We start from the raw sequence: 5,026 nt of genomic DNA, 5'->3' as shown, positions 1-5,026 counted from the left end.
AAACCACGAGTTGGGAAGAAGAAACCCAAGAAGAGAAGGGACAAGCTGAAATGCTTTCTCTGTACGGTCCACACATGCTAAAGAAATGTCCGATGAAATCCGCGCTTAGGAAGAAGCCGGTGGGTAAGGCCTTGGGACCTGGTTCGAGCGCAAGGGGTGTTGAAGCTAAGGAGGCCGAAAGCGAGAAGAAGCCAGTCGAGTGATTCTTATGTCATGGTCCGCATAGGTTGCGGAAGTGTCCGAGGAAGTCTGTTATCGATGGGAATGATCGAGCAGATACGGAGCCCAAGAAGCTTGGTTCGAGCAAGGGAAAAGCCGAAGCCAAGAGGGCAAAGAGGAGCAAGTCTGTCATCGAAGGGAACGATGGAGCAGACAAGGAGCCCAAGAAGCTTGGTTCGAGCAAGGGTAAAGCCGAAGCCAAGAGGGCAAAGAGGAGTAAGTTTGTCATCGCAGGGAACGATGGAGTAGATAAGGAGCCCAAGAAGCTTGGTTCGAGCAAGGGTAAAGCCGAAGCCAAGAGGGCTAAGAGGAACAAAAAGAAGCGAGTAAAGTGCTTCTTGTGTCGTGGTCCGCATGAGTTGCAGAACTGTCCAAAGCAAGCCGTAGTCAAAGGAAAGGCAACGTCCGAGCATAGAGAGTCGTCGGAGGGGCTTCCACCCAAGGGAGAGGTGAGTTTGTTATCGAACTTAGAGGAAGAAGTTGCGATGAAAACAGTGAAGCTAGGAACAATGAGGCTCGAATCGAGTGAAGCGTCGGAGTTGGCCGAGTCATCGACAAGGCTTCCACCTATAGGAGGGGTGGGTGGTGCATTGGACTTCAAGGAAAAAGAAGTGGTGCATGTGGGACAGTTGACCCGAGTAAATGTAAAGGTACATTCGAAACACTCTGATAGTGTTTTACATTCTAACTTGTGTACTTGGCGAGAACGTAGGGGCCCTTTCGAAGTTCTTGAGCAAGGAGGCCGAGAGACTGTGGGCAAAGCGAAGCCAAGTGTCGTGAATCATGAGGATTCTGTTCGAGGGAAGTTAGAATGTGGGCAAGGGAGTGACATAACTCCTTGTCGTCGAGATGTACAAACGAGTAGGACGGCTCAAGTTAAGAAGTGACGGAAGCCGAGGCAAAAGTCCCAAAGAAAGGAAAGAGTTAAGACAACAAGTGGGATCCAAGGCGAATCAAGTCAGTGCCATTCAAGAGTCGCAACGAGGACGTTGCGAGAATGGGTGGGGGAGAATGTCACGGGCCAGAGTTCAAAGCCTGTGACCATCAAACCAAATGCATCCGATGGAGGTCTATTACTTAGATGGGGATCATTTGGCCCACGTGAGCTGGCCCGATTCAAGGAACTGTTGGAGAAGCTTGTCAGATTAAAGTCTGGTTGGCCCAATCGGACTGGCCCGTTGCTTGAAGAGATTGAAGGTCCATCTACAAATATGGAAACATGATCTTAAAAGATATGATATTATAATCTTAGAGATCTTAGATATGATATGGAATCTTATAAGATATTATTTTATAAGATTAGAGATTTAATGGTACCCTTTAATCTCGTCCGTCGATGTAATTATATCTTGACCGTCGGTTTTGGGGGAACTCAAGTATAAATAGAGAGCCTCCCCCTCATTTGTACTCACTCTATTCATTGTTTCATTATTCTTTGTGAATAAGAGAATAGAGAGCATTTACTCAAACACTTTGTGTGTATCCCTTTCTGTTGTTCTTTATAAGCTTCTTTTGGCATAATTTTTCTTCCGCTGTACGAGTTGGTGCCTTGGAGGAGTTCTTAAGGAGCCCTCATTCGAGTAAAGGCTGACTTGGGCGAGTTTGGAAGAGCGAATCGCCTAAGGCCGCACGGATTACGAGACGAAAGGTCTAGCCCCGTGACACTAGCTCGTTCTGAATTAGTAAGAAGCCTCTGTTTGGATACAAGCCAAAGAAAAAGACGAACTCTCTGTGGACCTTGGTATTTCCAAACGGGCTTCCAAGCATCATCAATAGAAGTCCAGAAACTCTCTTTTAAGGCCCAATAAACACTTCTAATGGAAAAGGACCCTGAGCCAATCGAGCCTAAATGATCCTATCCACTCCCCTATCAGGGTGAGGAGGGGGAATACTTATTATACACTTAATCATGACGTCAGGTAGCCATAAACAGAGCAGATCCAAATTTCAAGTACCATTAGGGAGCACCCAATCTCTCAAAGTGCATTTCAGATTAAGTCTAGAGTGATAATTAAGTTTAAACATTCCTTTTATACTGCATATAATATTGATATTTTACCAACCCGATAATGCAAATAATGGCATGAGAAGGTGATCAACTAATGTGATCATTAAAACATTTTTGGATGATAATATTCAATGCATGTTTGGTGATTATTAAAAGATAAATTGCATCTTGTGGATAATTTGAAGAGATGGAAATTGATGTTTGCAAAAATCGAAAATTGTTCCTCTTACTGAGAACCTCTTATATTCTCTATAAATATGGATGGCACAGTTAAGCCGACCTTTGGAGCCATCAATGAAACTCAAGTATCAGGCTATGGACCGCAAGGGTAAATAGTTATGCCACCATTTAATTGTTTCTAAGGTAGTATAGGGACTAAAACTATAATTTAACCTATCAATTTGATAGTGTTAAGGTGAGAATCCCAAATGATATGAAATTATTTCAGAAAAGCAAGTTCCATTTTCCCTTTTATCTTCCTTTATTGAACAGAAGGTTAAAGCACAAAGTAAGTAAAACAAAGTAGCGTGGACCATATTTCATTATTTTAGGCCGACCTACCGGTGACCAACCATTTAACTATTTGCCCAAAAACCCGGCATCCACTACCATGTCATGTCCACTCACCACCTCCGAATCTTCCGATGCTAGAAACAACACCGCGTCAGCCACGTGCTTCTCTTTCACCACTACCCCTTTCAAAAGCGTCCTCCCCTCGTAAAATTTCTCAGCTTCCTCCGCTTTCATTCCCGTCAGGTTACATATCAATGGGGTCGCCACCACGTACGGTGACACGCTATTTACTCTGATCCCGTGCACCCCAAGCTGCTTGCTTGCCGACCTCACCAATCCCAACACCGCATGCTTCGACATAAAGTAATCAACGTCGTGTTCCCCGCCGCAGCTGGCGCATACACTGGCCGTGCAGATGATGCTCCCTCTCACGCGCTTCTCAACCATGGAACGCGCCGCGTGTTTGACGCAAGCCACCATGCCGCGGGCGTTGACGGCGAACAGGTGATCGAAAGGCGCGAGGTTTAGGTCGAGGATGTTCTAGTTAGAGTTGGAGGTAGTGCCCTTGTCGGAACTAATTATCCCAGCATTGCTAAACATGATGTCGAGTTGGCCATGGTTTTGGACGGTCCATTCCACCATGCTTTTCACTTGCTCTTCATCGGTAACATCACAGTGGATGTAGCTGCACTTTTGGGAACCGATTGATGCGGCTACCTGCTGGCCTAGTTCGTCTTGGATGTCGGCGATCACCACACGGGCACCGTGCTCGGCAAAGAGACAGGCGGTAGCTTTGCCGATACCGCTCGCTCCACCGGTGATGATGGCTACTTTGCCTTCTAGCTTGTTATTGGACATTTTGGAAACGCTGATCTTTGACGTGTTACAACGCAGTTAGCCCTAAATATATCGCAAAGATACCAATATCTTTAAAACGAGGATTATTAGTTATTATTATTATTGAACAATTTATTATTTAAAGTAAAAGTTTCTAAAATTTAAATTTCTTTTCATCTAAACACGTCAGTTTAATTTAGGTAAGATTTCAGATCAAATGAAAAGGAAGTATAAACAGTGTAGGGGAAATTTAAATTGTGGGTAAACTTTTTAAAAATTTAAGTGTATAAGGCTAAAATAGGGAATTATTCTATTTTTTAAAATTAGGTTTATAAGTAGTTTGTTTTTAAATTTAAGGAAATAGGCGTTTTTGGGAGAGAAACGGAAAGCACGTCCAACTGGGTGTGTTTTCTTTCAACGGTCATTTGAACATTAGCTGTGCAACGGTAAAAAAAATTAAAAGGGACAACTGTCATTCTTTTTACCTATAAATACCTCAAAATTTATTTATTTTTCACTTACATACTATTCTCTTAATTCTTTCGATTAAGTTAAATTTAAATTCTTTTTTTATAAATTAAAATAAATTTTTTGTTGTTATAAATAGGCAGATGATCGTGTTTTGGAGGCGTTCATACATAATTTGGCAAAGCCTCCGATCATTGGAATTTATGGTTACTTGCAATAGGCAAGATTCCTGCATACGTCTCATTTGCTCGAGGGCTGCAAACCTGACCCTAGACTCATCAACGCATTGGTGGAAAGAAGGAGGCCTGAGATACACTTTCCATCTTCCATGCGATGAGTGTACAATCACACTGGAAGACGTGGCGTAATAACTTGGGCTGCCGGTGGATGGGTTAATCATCACGGGAGCAACGATCGTTCTTAGTAAAGAGGATCTCTACACGACATTGTTGGGGAAGGTCCCGAACAAGTTTGATAGTGGCCGGATATCGATGAATTGGTTGGTGAAAATTTTCGATAAGCTTCTTATGGATGCGACCGAGGTCGTCAAAGAACAATACGCCCGAACATTCATCCTTCAGTTAATTGGACCATTTTAATGCCCGATAAATCTCGATATTTGGTACACATAAGGTGGTTACTACACCTAATAGACTTCAAAGAATGCGTAAAATTGAGTTGGGGATCAGCCATGTTGGTCACATTATATCAAGAGTTGTGTCGGACCACAGAACCGGATAAGATGTCAATCGGTGGTTGCTTGCTCCTATTGCAGTCATGGGCCTGGTGAAAACTACCATTTCTACGCCTCCGTATGAACACCTATACATGTTTCTGTTGGTGACAATGTAAAAATAATTTATTAGTAAATACGTAGTCTGTATAGTAAATGTTTTTATTTATTATATGTTTGAACTAACATATCACTTTTGAAAGTGGACCCGTGAGCCGAGTTATACATGGGACTATTCGATGAGTTGG

The 5,026-nt window shown here is 42.9% G+C and overlaps 1 pseudogene; it reads right to left on the bottom strand.

Moving 5' to 3' along the window:
- Positions 1–2,774: 2,774 nt before the first annotated feature.
- Positions 2,775–3,598, bottom strand: LOC107890228 (short-chain dehydrogenase reductase 3b-like; annotated as a pseudogene).
- Between the last annotated feature and the right edge of the window lie 1,428 nt (positions 3,599–5,026).

The sequence above is a fragment of the Gossypium hirsutum genome, chromosome A09 (genome assembly GCF_007990345.1).
Source record: "Gossypium hirsutum isolate 1008001.06 chromosome A09, Gossypium_hirsutum_v2.1, whole genome shotgun sequence".
In the NCBI taxonomy this organism is placed as follows: domain Eukaryota; kingdom Viridiplantae; phylum Streptophyta; class Magnoliopsida; order Malvales; family Malvaceae; genus Gossypium; species Gossypium hirsutum.
The sequence above is the reverse complement of the archived record's forward strand: the minus strand, read 5'-3'. Positions and strand labels throughout refer to the sequence as shown.